Source organism: Silurus aristotelis, assembly GCF_946808225.1.
Source record: "Silurus aristotelis genome assembly, chromosome: 9".
Taxonomy (NCBI): domain Eukaryota; kingdom Metazoa; phylum Chordata; class Actinopteri; order Siluriformes; family Siluridae; genus Silurus; species Silurus aristotelis.
Window position 1 is genome coordinate 16,036,215 of NC_139582.1, and position 18,609 is coordinate 16,054,823.

At 39.3% G+C, this 18,609-nt stretch overlaps 1 long non-coding RNA gene across 1 annotated transcript in view; it reads right to left on the reverse strand.

Moving 5' to 3' along the window:
• Positions 1-18,609, reverse strand: part of LOC310731481 — a 137,365-nt gene that overhangs the window by 57,252 nt on the left and 61,504 nt on the right. The window contains exon 2 of the long non-coding RNA XR_014535212.1: positions 5,627-5,841. This is a non-coding gene — a long non-coding RNA (uncharacterized lncRNA). The remainder of the gene's footprint in view (positions 1-5,626; positions 5,842-18,609) is intronic.

The window sequence follows — 18,609 nt, forward strand, 5'->3', positions numbered from 1 at the left end:
TGTTTCAATGGAATAATTTAGAACCCTTAATTGTTCTTTGGTTGCGCATCTGGTGTTGTCCTTTAAGGTTCTTTGCAAAACCCTCAGAAATGTACCACCAGTAGGGGTAAAGACCAAAGGATTTTGACTCCAGACTAAATGCAAGATTAATCTGTGATGCGGAGTCAGTCCATCAAGCATGAAGAGACAGGATCTGACTCGAGTGAGACCACAGGACAAGTCTGGCCAGGAGGCACCCCATCCATGTAACCCCAAATCCATACAGAGTGGATTCACAGTGGCTCTTACAGCTAACAAGATTTGGAGAGTGATTTGGAGAACCAGTAGATGTGTGTTGTGAGGGTGGGAAGGGAACAGCAGTAAGCTTGACCATATCAGTGTTCAGCATAGAAGGCACAGTATTTCTCAACACCAACTCCTGTCATTTGAGTTCCTTGGTGTGATCAAATACATTAAAACCTTAGTGCTGGGATTTCAATATGCTCTGGTTTCACCTGGCTGGATCATGTCAATGCCTGAAGTACTCTCTACAGACACCATGTTCCCAGTAAGGTCATGGACCTCGTACCAAAATACTAAAACAATTTCTTCCTTCTGGGTCTGAAAATCAGCCTCTAACTGGCTTGAGAACGACATTTACTGCAACTGGCTGCAGCATCTTAGGAATCCTTTCTGCTTTGAGACATGGTTGTCAAGTCAGCTGAGTTTGAATGAAGAGGTTCGATGTGTGGCAGCTCCCAATAACAGCCTTTACCTACACGCCACTACAACATCAGTCTCAGGATGAAAAGCTCCTGGGCAAGCATGAGTTCTAAACTAAGGTTCCTCAAGCTGAAAACAAAAGGAAAAGGAGAGGGCAATTTTTATTTCACTTGGTCTGAAATCACCATCTTTATGTTGACAGGACGGCCAATCAGTTAACAGAGACGGCTCGCCTACTTCAGCCTGAGGGATGTTGCTTCCATACATAAAAACCAGCTGAAACCTGGGGGTCTGGTTAGAGAATTTGGTTTGCCTGGTAGATTCATGACTTTACCAGCATGAGATTCTACACATAGTTTTGTCAGGTCTTATATGCGATTCCCCTGATTACTGTGGAAGCCCTAGAGAAGAAGGTCAGCCTGATGGGTGCTGCTATTTATAAGAAGATCAGCATCCAACACCTCAATCTAAGTGGCCATTCTGAAGAATATGTGGTGATGCAAACAAGAGATCCGTGCAATGCGAAGAATCCAGAGACTCTGGAATCAACATCCATGTTGGCAGAAAATGGAGGTCAGACGGAGATCTGGAGTTGAATGAGGTTATGTGGATGGTGGCAACAAGACAAGTGAGCCAAAACTACTTTTCTAAACATTCTGCAAAACTAGGATGGCAGGACAGAGGAGGGTCATACTATTTGTTATGTGAAGATTCAGAAAAAAAAGCCAGCAGGTGGTTTTGCATTAAGTGCGTGAATCCTTCACTAGTTGCTGCTGGAACCTGTGTCTTATGTTAAAGAATCCCAGAAACACCAGTGAGGATGCATTCCAGCACATTTAAATGATAAATCCTGTACCACCAGCAATTATCTAGTTTTGGAAGCTAAGAAATCCAGAGAAACCCTGAGGAACCAGTAAAAAAACATCACAAGCTCATGATAATTCCTTCATGGTGTGTCAAATTAGTTTGTTTGTCTATTTGCAAAGGAAATCTATAAATGAAACTTGGTATGAGTATAGGTTTTAGTGTTACATTACATCTTAATATTTTAAAAATAATGGTCATGGACTTTGAGTGTGGTGACAATATGAAACTTGTCAGTTCCTCCACTTACTTACATTATAGCAGACAAAAATCTCTTACCTTCACTAGGATGTCTTTTTTTCTCCTTTTATAAATGTTACATAAACACCTCTAAAAAAAAAACATCACCATATTCACGAGAAGTCCTTCAGCACGGTTTTAGATTACAACTATTCATTCAATACTAAACTGATATTTATGTTTTACGTAATTTATTCTTTCTCATAACTCACCTCAACGTTTCAACATGAATACCAGATAATATATAGTGCGATCACCACATTTATTCACACACAAGTCTTCTTTTAGCCCCTGATTCACAAATGTCTTCATGTAGATTATGCTAATTGAAGCTGGCATTAAGGTCCAAACGGGAAAGACAATTTCGATGAATGACCGAGACGTGAAAATGCCAATCAACGGTCGTAAACTCAGAATGACACGAGGAGACTTGGTGCTAATTAAACTCTAATTTAATTACATTTTAATAGACTGGATTAATGACTCGCATAAATAAACGCACGGGAGTTGTTTTTATTTTTTGCTTTTTAATTTGATTTCACTTACGCTAAATAAATGACTGGAGGAAAAGAAAAAGAATGAATGTATTTAAGGAATTTACTTATAGTTTAAAACTTATCTATAGACATCATTATACATATTCTATATAAGTGTTGGAACACCTGAGTTTTCCATCCGTATGTGGTTCATCGACAAACAGTTACACAAAATCGAATACACACAATTGTATCGGACGTCTTTGGCTGCTGGAGCATGACATTTTCCCTTCACTTGAACTAGGAAACCCAAACCTGTTCCAGCATGACAATGCCCCTGTACACAAAGCCAGCTCCATGAAGATACTTCACATAGGATGGATATGGTGGAAGATCTCCTGCTATAAACCTATCAAACACCCTTTGGGATGTGAATGCTGACTGCACAAATCACTACAAGCCAACTCCAAAATCTAGTGGAACATCTTCCCAGAAGAGTGGAGGTTATTATAACAGTTAATGAGACTGAATGTTGAAGGAGATGTTCAAAAAGCACATAGCGATCTTATGCTCAGGTGTCCACAAACATTTAGCAAAATATAGTATAATTCGATTTCCTCCTATTTGCTCATAAACCTACTTAGAACTTGATCACAAACTTTTTTCTTATTTACGTATTTATCTGCATCTGATGTTGCTCGCTATACTTGACTTTTTTGTTACCATATTCATTTATTCATTACTACACTTGTACACAGATTGTCCTGGAAATGAAAAATGCTGTACGGATCAATTTCTCAGTCCAGTTTCATTCTAATCTAATTTATTATCGCATATCAGTGTGAATTTCCTGGTAGTGAGTAGTTTGAGTAAGTTGTGATTCAGCCATTCTATGTGTACAAAAGCATTGTGTAAGAGATTTATATTTAGGAAGTCAGCGAATCGTAAATATCTAATATATATAAGATAAGATCCGCTCGTGTCGCATCATGTTCGGCTCGAAAACAGACGACGTTATTCTAAATATGCAAAAAATAACGAGACCGTGCCGCAAGAAATACACAAAATAATGACAACCCAATAAACAGGTGACACGATTACGCCGGCGGTGCTGTTGTTCTCGGTGAAGCGTGTTGGGTCTGGCAGTAGAGATGTGCTCTGTGAGCGCAAACACGTCGCATGCCGGCAAAAATAAGCAAATAAATAAATAAATCAGGCTGCAAGGTCGCAGCGACCTCCGCTTCCCGGCTCACCGAGAGCCATCCGGGCCGTGAAATTCAATACACAGAGTTCTGTTCCAGCTAATATTTTCATATATAGTTTGCAAATGAAGTCTCAAGTAGTGAAAATATCACCGAAAACACTAATAAGTGGCAAAAAAACACACTCATTGAAATGAAATGTGGTTAAAATACAATGAATTTTCTGACAAATAAACTCTCTTCCGGTCAGAACGCTTTTATTCTGAGCTGATCAAATGTAATAATTCAGATTTTTGTTTGTTCGTAAACACAAGCTCAAGCCGCCGTAACAAACACGGATCTTAATCTGATTCTGAGGCGCCGATTTCATCACTCATTCGAGCTGAAGGGATAAAAACCGGCCATAATGAGAAGCAGGGATGTCAATCTGTTTAATTAGCTTTAGCACACACACACACACACACACACACACACACACACACACACACACACACACACACACACACACACACAAATATACACAGACACAATCTATTTTTATTAACCTATACCAGAGGAGGAACAAGACAAAATACCAAACACACCATTAGGCTACAGGAGAAACAACAATACACACACACACACACACACACACACACACACACACACACACACACACACACACACACACACATACACACACAAGCACTCTGTTGTTTGTTGAATATGAAATATGATGTATTTTCGGTAAGGAGATGTTTATGCAACATTTAAAAAAATATTTTTTCAGTTTACAGCCTACAGCTTCCAAAGCCTACAGTCGCCCAGCTTCTAATTGGGTTTAAGTGTTCTCTATCACACACACACACACACACACACACACACACACACACACACACACACACACACATACACACACATAAATACTTCGAAAACTGCGAAGTATTTGCTGAGTTTTGTGACAGTACCAATCCACCAAGCGGACTGTTTCTGTTTGTTTATCCCGTTTCAGTTTTTATTTACCCATCAACTGAACTATTTCTGTCTGAACACTTTTTTAGCTTCGCTAGCATCCGCTTCCCCTCGTCACTTATGACAGTTAAGATGCAGTTAAAGGGAAAATCAACTACAGGCTTTTATTTCATTCAGTAATTAAAGATACACAGGATACATTGGATTTTTTTTTACAAATAAGTCATTAGAGATACTGAACAGAAAGTTTTATTTCTAGAATCATTATCAATAAGATAACGAGAAACAAAGATTTTATAAAATGGAGAACAACATAATGAAACACTGTGTCTTGTCCTTCGTCATGTAAAATCTCATTTCTTAATCCTTTCATGAAGTAATTTTCAGCTGAGGCCTTCAGCAACACCATTATCTCCTCGAAATGCTGCGAACGTCTTATTATCTGTATTTATTTTCTGCGCCTTTTAAACACAGACTCATTAGAAATGTCAAGAAATAAAAGTGCTTTCTGTGAGCTCATCCGCGTTACTGTGAAATCTGCGTGCACTTTAGAACGAGGGGAACAAAAGCAAAGCAGATTGGAGAAGTGGTGCATAATTCGATGATTATCAGGAATTTTTCATGCACAAACACAATTATTGCTGAACAAGTTTAACACGCACAACATTCAGCTGGAGGCCTGAAGGGAACATGCTGACAAAACACTTGAATCTTTCTGTGTCAGGAGAAAGAGGAGCAGTCAGGAGATGCGTCGACTTATTTACGACCAGTGAGCAGACAGACAGACGGACAGATGAATAGAGCAACCAAACTTCCCAGATCACCAAAACACTCATAACCAAACATTTAGAAGCATGTACCCTCCAGATCTGCTCCTTTACCTAACAAACACAGACTCACAAACTCCATGATATGTTTTCAACCAAGACTTAAACTCTTAGAAAAATGCAAGGCTGTACTATAACTCTGTAAGAGAAAGTCTGCCCCCTGCTGTAGTCTTCACTATTCAAGGTACCAACAAATAGCCTGCACCATTCCTTTGATCATAGACTACTGTACATTGCAGGTCATAATGGACCGAAGTTCACTCTGGTACTGTGACACATTATAGCAGCCATCAACTTTAATTTCATTCACCAGGCTCTATTCCCTTTTATAAAGTTAATAAGACAATTGCAATGTTTTACTCACTTGTCCTGAATATGGGGGCGGAAGTGAGATCATGTGGATTGTTCTTCGAAGATCATCATACACAAGTTGCCTATTGCTTTCGCCGTTTTCTGTGGTGGAGCTCGTCGTCTTCCAGCAATGTTCCTGCGCTCTTGAATCACACGCGTCGCTCAAAACACCTCAAACGACTCGTTACAGCGTCGCAGTATGTCAAACGTGTGTCATGTCAAACGTCTCTGTGGCAGATTTGGAAATAAGACGTGGAAAGCATGCAGTCAGAATAGCACTAGTTATACTATAAGTCTTAAAACATTATGATACCATCTCATGGAGAATGCACCGTCCACATCCTTATGAATGAGTTGACAACGTATTGGATCGAGAGCATTGATATGACGCTACATATGCAGATATGCAGTCTACACAGAGTTTTTGAAAGTTTTTCCAAAAATTCTTACTTCAAATAGTATATATATATATATATATATATATATATATATATATATATATATATATATATATATATATATATATATATATATATACACACACAAATACCTTTTTTTTTGTATATACCATTTCGGACGCTCCGGCAGTGGATTTATTGTTGTTAATATATAAATGTTAATATATAAACAAGATTTCTAAGGTAATTTTAAGATTGCGGTTATCTTGTGTACATCCTCAATATTTCCAGTATTGGTTTCTGTGGTTTCACACTTGGTTTGGTGTGTTGTGTGTTTTGTGTCACTCTGCTTTACTAGAGAGTGGTCTTTAATCACCATTTTTGAACATTGATGTTTTTATTGTGTGTTTGCTGACGGCTTTTCAACTACGATTAGAGTTCACGTCACTCAGAGCCTCACGTCACATGGATTCAACCTCAGACCTGATCCTGCTCCAACACCGCTGTCTCCCTCTGATGGGAAAAATATTGGGCATGCTGACCTTTCTGTGATTAACACACACACACACACACACACATACACACACACACACACACACACACACACACACACACACACACACACGCAACACAACCTTTCTGCCTCGATAATTATTAGTAGTTTCTTACAGTTTTTATTTGTTTATTACGATTTTTTGCCAAAAGGTGAAAACCCTAACAGACTTGACAGAAATTAAAGAACCCTTTTCTGGTTCTACTCTTATATATACTTAAGATATATAACACAACAAACAGACAGACAGATAAAGTTTGTGGACACCTGACCATGAGACCATAAAGTGTATTTTGGTTTGCTAAAGTCGCTAAATGCGTTACATGAAGTATTTCATCAGCAGTTTTCTGATGCTCAATGCAGTGTTGTGAAAACTAATGATGTCTTCATTCGGCTACAACTCACACAGGTTACTTACTTAACAGGAATTGCGGCAGTGCAACCAAATTCAGAGCGCCTCCTACAGGTCAACTCAGGTATTCAAAACACTTGACAGTCCACATGACAGGTTTTAAATTTCCAGTGTTTCAAGTAAACCATGCTTTTTCAGAATATGTGTGGAAAAACCCTAAAAAAATGTGGATTTGATCATAAATGAGCTAAAGGTTTCTAACTGATTCTGAACAATCATGACTTAAAATTACCAAAAGCCAGAGGTGTAACGAGTACCTGAAAATCATACTTAAGAAAAAGTGAAAAGTAAAAAACTTACTCCATTACACGTTAAAAGTCACCCATTCCAATAAGAGTTGAGTAACATCCATGGAGTATCTGATTTAAACAGTACTTGAGTATTTATACTGAACGTAGGCTCAAAGATGCAACAGTTCTCAAGTCCAAGACACATGTGGTGAAAAGCCAAAATTTCTATTATTTCCTAAAATACAAATCAGATTGAACACCTCAAATCTGCATTAACCAAAAACACAACAGCCTCTTTAATATGCCAGAACTAAACAAAGATAAAATAGAAAGTAGTGAAGCAATCTTTCAGAAAGGAAACTATTAGTATTTAATAGACAAATAAAATGTAAGCAAATAATTTTAAATAAACACAGTACAGGTGAACACAGTCATATAGCAATTTGATAAGAGGTGAAAAGTCTAGAACAAAATAACTGAGCAAACACAAGTACATACTGTCCATCAGCATTGGAACTGTAATGCGACAGGGGAAAATACTGACAGACTGACAGGAAGTACACATTTAAAACCCAATTTTATTGTAAAATTTTTATTTAAAAGCATTAGAAATGATTAAGTGATGATCAGATAGCGATGAAAGTTCAGCACAATGTTCTTTATAGTTGAAAACTTAAACTGAATATAGTGAGAACTTTACTGAATGAAAACACACACCAATGACCCTCTACACAAACTAAATAAAAAGAAAATATTGAAAACTCATTTATATTCTAATAAATGCAACTGAAACTGTTCTAACAACTGAAGCTCTTCTCACTCTGATGTTAGGTGACAGATGCTCTGGGTTATTACATGTCAAAGGTTTAGTCTTTATTTTAACTACAGCTTGTTGGAATCAAAGTGTGTGTGTGTGTGTGTGTGTGTGTGTGTGTGTGTGTGTGTGTGTGTGTGTGTGTGTGTGTGTGTGTGTGTGTGTGTGTGTTCACACTAACTGAAGAAGTCAATGGAGGAACTTCTTGAGGAACTTTCTGAGAAAGTTTTACTATTAGAAGGAACTTGAGCTAAACTTTGGGGTGAAGATGAATTAATGTTATCAAACTGAAGTGGATCATTTTTCCTGTAACATCACTTCCATAAGTGTTTTATTTCCCTTATACTACAGAAGATTCTTACCAGGTCAAAAACAAACACATCATTGCACACAGTTCTGATTCTCACTCATTATTGTAGCGATAAACAGTCTGAGTTTCCCGTCCAGAATCTCTTTTTCTGAAGGAGAAACAAAAAAATAGTGTTGAGTCTAAAGTGTAAAATCAGTTGTGAAACTTTAAATCCAACTCTTCCGTCAATGTTAGAACCTGAAGTCTCACCAACCCATATACAGAGTCTCAGAGTTATGATGTTCGATGTTGTGATGACGATAGTGATACGACAAAATTGAAAAAAAAAAAAAAAAAAAAAAGGCAGTGTGTATGTGGTACTATTTGTTGGGACGCTGCCAGGATGTAAACATCTCCTGCCTTGTGAGATGCCTTACTCTCGCCAGTGGTCAAGTTGTGTTGGTGTTATGTACCTGTAATCAGGGGCGGATCTAACGGGGTGGCACAGGGTGGCACGGGGTGGCAACTGCCAACCTAAGAAAAAAAGCCCAATGTATAAAATATTATATAAATCAGTAGAATTAAATCAGTTTCCTCGACAGCAGCGGCACTTTAATGTCATGAAATAAAAATTGTTGATTTTGATGAGATCTTCATGTGTATTAATGACTAACAGCTTAACTCGAAACTATTTCACCAGTGTACACACAGAATATGTGAATCCACAAAAACCATTCAAGAATGTTTGCTTCCTGCCACCCCCTTGCCAGCCTATAAATAATTTTCTGGCTCCGCCCCTGACAGTAATTTGTTAAATTATTAACACGTTACAGTTTATTATTCCATACTGATCACCATTCTTTAAGACTCCTGGGTAGACCAGTCCATGTCCTGACTAACTACAGCGAGAGTTATATGACTATACAGTATATGACATAGCGTTCAATTACACACAGGTTACAGCTGAGTTTATTTTTAACTGCAGGTAATGTGTGTGTAGTGACTCTGGGCTTCTGCATTCAGAATGCAGTGGCTCTCAGAACCTCGGCTTCCTGTTCTGTATGAATTTACACACCTGAGAGACAGGAGTGGTAACTTAGACTTAACCGTATCTCCAGAGGAAACAGTCTGCTGTATTCTCAGTTTTCCAAATGCACACACACACACACACACACACACACACACACACACACACACACACACACACACACATATGGAACATCGTCCATGAAGATGAAAAGTAAAACTAAATTTTACGCAGTTGAAGGTTATCATTTAAAGCAGTGAGAGAGAGGATGAGAACGCAAGCTGTGTGTGTGTGTGTGTGTGTGTGTGTGTGTGTGTGTGTGTGTGTGTGTGTGTGTGTGTGTGTGTGTGTGTGTGTGTGTGTGTGTGTGTGTTTATTGTGGTAGAAAAAAATTAGAGCCCCTGCCAGGCACATACAAAGCAATATGGAAATTCTCACTGAATTATTCATCTGCGAAGCTTTGCATGTTAATCACACACACACACACACACACACACACACACACACACACACACACACACACACACACACACACACACACACACCTATCTATCTATCTATCTATCTATCTATCTATCTATCTATCTATCTATCTATCTATCTATCTATCTATCTTTCTTTCTTTCTTTCTTTCTTCATTTACACTTTTCTTAGTCATTGTTTCTTTCTGCACTACTTGTCTATAATCTTTCTTCCTTTTTTTAGACAGTAAACACTATTACTCAGAATAAAAGCAACACTATCGACTCTGAAACTGCATCTAATGCCCCAGAAGTGTGTGCTGATGAGAATAATGTGTGTTTCTACCACACACAGATGTCAGAACAGCTGACGAGGCTGGAATTTTCATATAATCCTCAACGCTGCTGTTTCCACATTTTACAGTCTGCCATTAAATCTTTTCAGCTTCACGATGGCCATGTTCTGCTCGGCTGAAACTCGCATGTGGCCTCTCACACACACACACACACACACACACACACACACACACACACACACACACACACACACACACACACACACACACAACAATCTATATGATAAGCCTGAAATGGAAAGAACAGACGCGGCAGAAAACATCGGAAATTAAAAAAAACACCACAAAGTGCACTTTAATGGGGCTTTTAGAGCGAAAGTGTTGAAGTGGGAAATCATATGGTTCAACTCCAATTCAGACATGCCCACACACACACACACACACACACACACACACACACACACACACACACACACACACACACACACACACACACACAGAGGTTTTTTTTATCTTCATCACAAATACAGGGGTACATAAGTCTAAATACTTGATAAGTTATATTACTCTCACTATAGTCAGTTATTTATAAAGAATCATGTAGGAAGATTGACATTTATATTTGTGTAAAATTGTGTATAAGGTGAAATGTGAGTTAACAGTTACGCAGTTCTTGTACATAATCCTGACATGAAGCCATACCGGCCATGAGCTTCTGATAGTTCACACAGAATTCAACATCAGAAATAGAGAAATTTGGTCTCCCGAATATATAAAAACTTTTAAAAGGATGTAGAAAGAAGAAGAGTGAAGTTGACAAAAAGTCATGACTTGAAAAAGTGAACGCCTGCTTTGGATTGATACTGTTTATCCAATCAGTGTTCTGCATGATTTGTAGCCCCTCCCACATTGGAAATGCTGTTCCTGGTCCAGACTCTCTCAGGAAGTCCAGGATCTGGTTGTAGAGGGAGATGTTCAGGCTCAACAGGCTTCCAGATCAGGTGCTGAGGAATGATGGTGTTAAAAGCTGAAGTCTATAAAGAGCATTCTATCATTCTGTTGTCATTGTTGTCCAGAGGTGTGATAGAATGTGAAGGAGATGACGACATCATCATCATCATCACCTGTGATGTCCAATGAGTGATCTGCATGATTTGTAGCTCCGCCCACATGCCTCTGCTTTAATAATCAGTTACAGTAAAAAGGATTTGTGGTAAAAACGCTTTATGATCCATCCAAAATATTAGAGCGATGCAGATATTTTAAATAAATAGCAAAAAAAAATAAAATGCTAAATATACCACGTTTCTTTGCTGAAGAATCCAATTAGCTGGAAGGTTCTGGGTAAAGGTTAGGAATGAGTTTACAGGTCAGTTTAGGGGTCAAGGGTTAGACGTTATAGGATACAGAAGTCAATGCTGAAGGATTTTTATTCACAAGCAGGAACAGAGGATTATCCGAATCATTATCCGTGTCTTCCTACACAAAATCCTTCCCGGTGTGAGTCAAATCAATACGCTGTATATTCGCATAAATCTACGCCTTGTTTGGGGTGACGTTTTGCACGTCCTCTTCCTCTCCTCATTTTTACCTTCAGCAGAGACATTTCATGCATCGAATTGATTTGCAAACACAAAAAAAAAAATGCATAATTAAAAACGTTTTATTTGCCGTTCATTGCAATTGTGTTGTGGCTTACAAGCTGCGGGAATGAATTCGAGGTGAAATCAGTCAGAGGCAAAAAAACCAGGGGTGTTTATGATTTTTTTGCTCTCTAACACTCGGGTTTGATTCCGTGACCGGTACACAGAGAGAGAGAAAAATCCAATTTCTGAATTTCTCACCACGACGCATCGACCCTCTTGAGCTCGACCCTCCGTTTCTGTCTGGCTCTGTTTCAAACTCCTAATCAGACAAAATGCTCTCTTACTGTTTAAATGAGCCAAAGTGGCAGCCCACATGTCTGACACCTGCTCACCACTGCACGGGTCCTTATATTAGCAACACTGGCTTCATAGCACTGACGACTCTCACTAGACATTACGCTAAAGTGTTTTCTTACTCCTCCTGATGTCATTATATTCAATCGAATGCACTACTTTTGGTCGTCGCACGTAGTATGAGGTAGACAGCAAGTTAGAACAAAGAGCAAACGTGAAATTTGGCGTGAAACTGGCAAATGTGCCACGAAGACGTTTGACGTGACATGTGACGTGACGTTTGAAATGCGGTGACAAGTCTTTTTAATACTCAGGTGTTTGTGGAGTATAAAACTGTCTATAAGACTCTACATTTAGTCCTGATTTGCTGTTATAATGAGCTCCACTTTTCTGGGAAGATGTTTCACTAGATGATTTGTGGAGATTTGTGGAGATGTATTCAGCTACATGGATGTTAGTAAAGTCAGGTAGTGATGCAGGTGAGGTGAGGAGGCCTGAGGGTGCAGTCAGTGTTCACATTCATTTCAGCAGTGTTGAGGAACATTTCCTTTATTGCTCACACTGTAATTTTCTAGTTCTGCCTCACATCTGTGTCCCTTACAGAAACTTTCTGATGACTCTGCTGTAGTGGATTGTTTGTACAGTATATGAAGGACAGAAGTTGGACTATAGGGCTTATGATTGACAGTTTTGCTGAGCGATGTGGACGGAACAACCTACAACTCAATGTGGCTGTCTCCTTGGGGACGCGAATGTCGTAGAATCCTGCAGGAGTCTGGATTGGACACAGTATACAAGAAGGAACAGAGTTTCTTGAGAAAGCTCAGGCATTGACGCTGCACGCTGTGGATGGTTTTCAAGTCAGTTGTGGTGAGACGCCATCTTTCACACAACAGTAACCAGGATATTGGATTTAGAGCAGGACGTGCCAGAAGACTAAACAATCTGATTAGAAGGAAAATCAAAAGTTTTCAAGTAACTGTAGTCTGAACCTCTGACCTATAAGGCATTTCAGCAGGTTCACAACAGGTTCATTCGCTCTACAGACCTCTGAGTGTAAAAGATTCAGTGGTTCTTAATGAAGAAGCTGGTGAGTCTGTTCCCAAGAAGGATTTTATGAATGTGTATGAAATTATTCTAGAGCTGAAAATGAGCTTATAAATGTAATACACGTCACAGGATATACGAGGTGCTATCAAAAGGCAATGAGACTCCCTCGTTTACTTCATTTATCTACGTTTACACACCATTACCTTCAAAATAGTCCCCTTGCACAGTGATACAGCGTCTCCTAGCTTTCCTGACACTTCTGGAACGTGTCCCTGAAGTCTTCTTTTCAAAGCGTATTAGCACGTTCTTCGATTGGCGCTGGATCTCCGCGACGGTGTCAAACCTGTGACTTTTGAGCGTAAAGAAACTCACATGTGAGAAGATCTTGGTGACATGGACTTGCCGTCCATGCTGAAATCGCAGATGTGGTAACGCGTGTTGTCAGAACAGCACCAGTTCCCGATGTACAGGGGACGTTGTCTTTTGGCACACTGACTTATGATGGCCGGTGCTCCCTGTGATTGTGCGTGCAGCCTTGCGCTGCCATTTGTTGGCCACATGAAAAATGAGTCTTAAAAAGTTTAGATTCTGCCTCATACAGTGTAGAAGTAAAAGACTTTACACACCGACGCAGCATTTACATTCTGGAGGAAGGAAAAATTTGGAAATGTGTATTTTTGTTCAGACTTTACTTCCAACCGAAATCACTCAGATGTTTCAGAGAGTTTGCCATTACACACACATCTCAGTGCGGCAGCCTTTTGAAGGCCGAGTGTGAGTTTATATCTGAATGTAAAGATAGGAGAGTGTGTGTGTGTGTGTGTGTGTGTGTGTGTGTGTGTGTGTGTGTGTGTGTGTGTGTGTGTGTGTGTGTGTGTGTGTGTAATGGGAGCGATTTATGAGCCGTGTGCTTTAGGGTGTGTGTGCATTTGCTCGAGCATTATCAGCTCTATAAATTACACACACTGCAATGAGACTGGCAAAGTGCTCTGCTCCATCATACTTAGCCGCTCTGTCCTTATCTGCGCTGCCTCGTGTCCCCAGAGTCCACATTCTCTCCGTCTCTCTCTTTATCTCCTTCTCTCTGTCTCTCTCTCTCTCTCTCTCTCTCACTTGTTCCTGAGGGACTGATGTGTCCTCGTCACTGTGTTTGGAGAAACGCTCATCTCTTTCGACTCAGATCTGACATGAGGCTTTGTCTCCACATTAACCCGTGCTGCTCTGCGCACACACACACACACACACACACACACACACACACACACACACACACACACACACACACACACACACACACACACACACACACACACCCCTATAAACAGTCTGTTCAGACTGTATATAGATGGTGACATGGTGAACTTTTCTATATGTATAGGAGGAGTCTCCAGTGTCAGCTGTAACTTAGCTGTAACTTGAGAATTAAAATAAATTGTTGTACGATGTCTGTGATTGGTCAATAATTTGCTGTCTGCAAAAACCGGAATCACTGAATTATCTAAAAACTGATGATCATAATAATGCTGTTTCTATGGCTTTAATTTGTACTTATTAAAAATGCCACAACCTTGTGCAAGCTAGCATATGTCAATTCGAGTAAAAAAAATAAATAACAGCATGCAGTTGCTTAGCAACAGTGATCTATCGAGCTGAACCGTTCGAGCAGCGAGCGTGCAGTGTTTTTCTCGACTCCCCGTGATGATCTCAGCATGAGCATAACGTCATTACATGAAAAGCCTCGTCGTTTCCTACAATAATGACTTTCAGATCAGACTGAAATTTGAAGTGCGAGATCAAAAAGTTTGGAAAAGGGAACACTTTTTCTTTCTGTTAATTAAAATTCCCGCACTGTTTTGCCTTTGACACGTCGTAGTTTGCGACAGCGCGTGCACGCGATTGCACCATTCCCTGTAAATTCATTAATTTGCATCGTGCGTCTCGGCTTTCTCGACGAACTCGCAAACGCCAGGTAACAACTTTCCACCGTTGCTTTCATGAGATGGTGCGAGACGCTGCTTCTTTTTATACGCCAACAATGTGGTGTACACAGCTGGCTGCTGTCATCAGACCGAGGCGAAGCTTTCATCCAAAACATCACCTAAAACTCTGAGAGGAAGAGACGGCGGAGAGAAAGCGTTTATTTTTGTGTGCTCGTGAACCTGATCATTAAAAATTAGTTTTTACTGTTGCTTAGTGTAAATTGTTGATTAATTATCTGTAACAGCATCTCTGATAGGTGTCCTGCTGGGAAGAAGGCAAGAAGGAAGGAAGGAAGGAAGGAAGGAAGGAAGGAAGGAAGGAAGGAAGGAAGGAAGGAAGGAAGGAAGGAAGGAGTTAAAAAAGGATAAAAAAAAAGAGGGCAGGAAGGAGGAATAGAGGAAGCAAGGAAGAAAGGAAGAAAAGCAGGGAGGAATCAAGGGAGGTGGAAAGAAAGAAATGAAGGAAGGATAGAAAAAGAAGGGAAGGAAGTAATTAAAGAAGGAGGAAGTAATTAAGGAAGAACATAAGAAAGAAAAGAAATAAGGAACGAATTAAGGAAGAAATAAAGAAGGGAAATGAGGATATGAAGGAAGAATAGAAGACAGACGTTTAGAAAAGGAATTAAAAAAGAAATCAAGGAAGCATAAGATGAGATACTGCAAGTCATCCAATCTTGCAATGCCACTGCCTGCCCTCTGAATCCAATCCCTTCAACTATGCTTCAGACCACCTCACAAGACCTCCTGCCCTTCATCTCCACGATCGTCAACTAATCGTTAACATCTGGCCATGTGCCAACTACCTTATTAACCTATTTAATAAATCTGTAACTGGACACCACTATATAAAGGTTTCTTATAGTCCCTGAAGGTCTTCTAATGTCGTCTACATGGTTATATTGACTGGTTCTTCATGTATTTAAGACAGGAAAAAAAATCTACTATTAAGATACAAAACAGTCTGTGGCTGCATTAGAACCTGCAGATAAAGCGTTTGATGTAACACATCACCCCTGAATCCCTTCATGGACCGAAAAATACTTCAATAGCGATTTTCTTTTCAGCTGCGACGAGGGAAAGAAACAAGAAAGAAAGAATGTTAAAAATAGCTGCTCGTCAATTCTCGGCCTTTCAGCTCTAACCAAGAGCAGAAAAAGAGAATAAATGAATGTAGTTATGGATGAATAATTGAGGATAGATCTGCCTTTTGCGAGCAAGAGAAGCAATCTAACAGGAAACAGAGGCGGACACTTTCCAGAAGCAGAGCAATACATTTAACTAACGAGAACCGTCTAACGACTCTGACAGCATTGAAAGAAAAATCAAGGGTGAGATACAGCAAAGCGTGTCAGGTAAAGATCCAAGAGCCAAGCAGAGAAAGGAGAGGAAAGTTACGTCGCACTTTATACCTGTTTGAACAAACAGAATATGATCATGCGATCATCTCCAGAGCATTCGATTAGATCTCTGTCTTCTCGAGCTAATTTTTTGCATTACTGTCTTTATTATTGTCTTCCAGTTCAAATGGTTCTGCTCTGAGGCTTAGAAATCAGGGTTCCTGTGATGCAAGATCTCACTGTAGTGTCCTGAATTCTTCTGACACATTTACCCCAGTTTACTTACTGGTCTCCTGTTCTCATTCTCATAGAAAATAAGATCTTCCTCCATTTCCTCTTCTGTTTCTGAATCATTTTGCAACTAAAAAAAGAACATTTAACTGAAAAAGGTACACACACCCTGTCGCCGGTTCACTGTTCCTTACGTGAAGCACTTTTGATAGATACCGACCACACACCCACCCCACAACACCCAACAAGAGCTGCAGTTTTGGAGATGCTCTGACCAGGTTGTTTAGTCATCACAATTTGGACCTTGCCAACTCGCTCAAATCCTTACGCTTGCACATTTTTCCTGCTTCTAACACTTTGACTTTGAGAAAAACATTTTTACTTGCTGCCTAATAAATATATCCACCCACTAACAGGTGCAAGAGAAAATCACTGTTATTCACTTTACTATTTATAAGGTTATAATGTCATAATATATATATATATATATATATATATATATATATATATATATATATATATATATATATATATATATATATATATATATATATATTGGTTGACAAACAACCAGTTTGAGTCTGATCTCTCTTTTTGTAGGCTTGACTCTGCCCCTTATATTAACTTATACAGAAATGTATAACAGTTCTGCACATAAACTCTCTTACAGAAACACCTGATTGGCTAAAGGTACTGTAATTGACAGTGAGCAAATGTTCCATAAATACCTCCATCATCTCCTGCAGTGGTGTGGTTTATGCTTTTGACATTTTGATGTAGATAATCTTCTTCTTGTTGCCAGGGGAACTGGGGAACCAATTTAATTATGAGCGTCATCTTGACATTTAGACCTCAACACTTTTTTCATTTAGACCCCACCCCCTTTCCCTTCATCTTACAGAAAAGTTTTCTTGTCCTGAGTCAATTTTGCCACTTGACAATAGTTTGAGTTCATTAATGGGAATTTTCTCCACAAAGTTTTTATTAATGTCCTCTTCAGCACCTTGGAAAGCTCCTCTTTTTTTTCCTCATCAGACCACTTGACCATTGATTCAAACAAGAACCAGCCTCCAGTCTTTCAGCTTTTAAATCCTTCAAGATTTCCCGAGCCCTTCATACACAATACCAAGACACGAGTGTCTGTCTATACTTAAACCTTTTTTAAATGGAACTGACCTTCGAATACCAGAGACGAGGAGAAGTGCACTAAATGAGGAGAGAAGAAATTATTTAGAAATAAGACACAAAAGCGAAAGGAGGGAAAGAGACGAGCCTTTGATCCACCATGAGAATGTCACTGTGATGCGTTTTGTTTCCTGCCTGATCTTGTTCATCTTTAACTGAGCTTTCTTTTCCCTGTAAGGGAAATGCAATATCTCGTGTTCTGACACCAAAAAAACACTCAATACAGTCGAAATCAGTCCATGTGTGGAAAACTGAGGAGGTCAAAAGCCATTCCAATCACATTACCTCAAAAAGAGCTGACCAGCTGTGCTCCTAGAAGCTTTTTATTCTTCTGATACTACAGCAATCCACCAGAAACTCCAAATAATTATATATTAATTATTTAAGAAAGCAACATACACAATATGGCTAAAAATATTGGGACACCCAACCTTTCCAGCCATATGTGCTTCTTCCTCAAACTGTTCCCACAATCATGAAGACAATGTGGACAATTGTATAAGACGTCTTAAACAGAATCAAATTTTCCCAAACCTGTTCTAACATGTGCACAAAGCCAGCTCAATGAAGTGTTAGAATGGAAGATCTGCTGCTATAGAGCTATAAACTCTATTGAACACCTTTGGGATGAATGTGAACGTGGACCTCCTCACATCACCTACATATACACCAACTTCACTATTGACTGCACAAATCTCCACAAAATCCATTGGAGCATCTTCCCAGAAGTGTGGAGCTCATTATAACAGCAAACTAGACTAAATGTGGACTGGTATGTTCAAAAAACTTCATAG